Below are 1,977 nucleotides of genomic sequence, written 5' to 3'. Positions count from 1 at the left end.
CCTCAGAGTCTTATGGTCCAAACAACATTTGATTGCAGCTCTAAAGTAAGCAAACATTTGAAAAGAAACAAAGATCTATGCCTGTAGCTACAGTCAAGGAGGTCCACCTACAGGTGGGTGACCATGGCAATGATAGGGACTAAACCAAATGGTGCGTTTACCAGAACAGAAACAAGAGAAGCTACTGGAAGCAGAGTCCAGGTTATAACAGGAGGCCAGGCATACGATGCGGGAACCCTATTTGTCTCATTTAGCAGCTAGAGTGTTAACATCCTATGAGGCAGAACTAATGCCCTTCATTATTATTTATTTTTTGTAATTGACAGTATAGTTTAGAACTATGCCTTGAATTTAATATCTATCTGTTGAATAAATGAATAATGATGAAAATCCACAGGTTATGTGCAGTACTAAAGAGCTACTTCAGCTACGAGGTAGCTATTAGAAGTCTTACTCTCTAAAAAGCCTCTGGTTAATTATTGATACAGGTTGCTGACAATTTCACTCTCACAATGTAGGGGAAGCAGGAATGTGATCTGGCCTCTCGACTCCTCTTCCTTTGCCTTCCACAGCAATCTCTGCTGGTTCACAGAGGGACACCTTTGTGGCTCTCAGTTCATTTTGCAATTCTGCTAGAATCTCGTTCCATCCTCAATTGTAACCAGCTTGTCCTCTGCTGAACACTTATTTATGGAGGGGCAGAGAGCAAGAAGAAATCGCACTCTGGATTACAAAGTGGGAAGACGTGCCCCTTGGCCAGAATGTCTGCCCCGATGTTCATGATGGATATTTCTCATTAATCTTGGCACCTTTTTCCATTGAGCCCATGTCCCACGTTGGCCCTAAGTTACGGAGAAGACACTAGGGAGGGAAAGGTTTACCCAAAATTTCCCTAATCTATCAAACCTAAAAACGTAAACGTTCAATTCGACATCCCCTGTTTCTCCAGCTCACAGTGCCTGACGGTGTGGGAAGCCCCTACTCACAAAAATAAAAATTCATAGTTGAAGATTGTTGGTAATTTTGCTCAACCTCCTTCTTTTTTTGCCTAGTTACACCTCAAGGCAACCTCCTGGCAGGCCAGCCTTAAGTCCAGCAGTCCAACCATGCATCTAAGCTGAGTTCTCATCAGAGCCAACTTCAATCATAAACAACTGAGATGATGCCAGAGGCCAAAATCCCTGAGAACCCAATTTGTTGTCATCACTGTGGCTAAAACAAGGTGCTTGGCATCTAGAAAAGCTGATCTGTAGGAAATTTTTAATAGAGTTCAATTTTTTCTAAGTTTAAAGTGTATGATATGAAGATCAGACATCTGAGATAAAACTAGACTTGCATTTAAATAGAATAAAAATATTTGAAGAATAGTAATAGTGGTGACTACTTTTACACAGGAATGCTTTAAATAAATTGGTTTTTTCTCCTTTAAAATTTTGTGATTTGTCAATGTGATGCTGACATATTTTTAATGAAGTATGCCTCATAAAATAATAAGTGAACGAAAAATATACAGTAATATTTACATCAACAAAGCTAGAAGAAGACTGTATGTCCCAAGAGGCTCCATCATCTACCCAGTGGCCACTTAACCAAATTAAGATCCAAATACCAAAAAGGAAAGCAAATACAATTTGTGTCATATGCTTTACAAGACCAAACCCATGAAATGAGGGGAAACTTCACAATTACTTGTAATTTGCTCTGTGGAATTGTGACAGATGGATTGTAAAGATGATTCCATGATAAACATCTAAATGTGGTTACTACCTTCTGTGCTTTCTTGGTTCATATTTTTAATTTTGTTTTCTTTATAAACGGATAATTCACTCTTATCTATGGCAATGCAAAATTTTCAGATGTTTTGAATATGTCATACTTTTTTTCTATTGTAGGCATCTCTGTAAAAAGGTGGAGAAAACAAACAGGGAAAAGTCTGATGTTGGAAAGGAGAGAGAAATAAAACTTGGAATGGAATGA

General features: G+C 38.4%; 1 long non-coding RNA gene across 1 annotated transcript; it reads left to right on the top strand.

Annotated features, from left to right (window-relative positions):
* Nucleotides 1–391: 391 nt before the first annotated feature.
* Nucleotides 392–1,768, top strand: LOC112619268. Its single transcript, XR_003118201.1, has 2 exons — nt 392–434; nt 1,053–1,768. It is a non-coding gene; the product is annotated as an uncharacterized LOC112619268 (long non-coding RNA).
* Nucleotides 1,769–1,977: the final 209 nt, after the last annotated feature.

The sequence above is a fragment of the Theropithecus gelada genome, chromosome 2 (assembly GCF_003255815.1).
Source record: "Theropithecus gelada isolate Dixy chromosome 2, Tgel_1.0, whole genome shotgun sequence".
In the NCBI taxonomy this organism is placed as follows: Eukaryota; Metazoa; Chordata; class Mammalia; order Primates; family Cercopithecidae; genus Theropithecus; species Theropithecus gelada.
The sequence above is the reverse complement of the archived record's forward strand: the minus strand, read 5'-3'. Positions and strand labels throughout refer to the sequence as shown.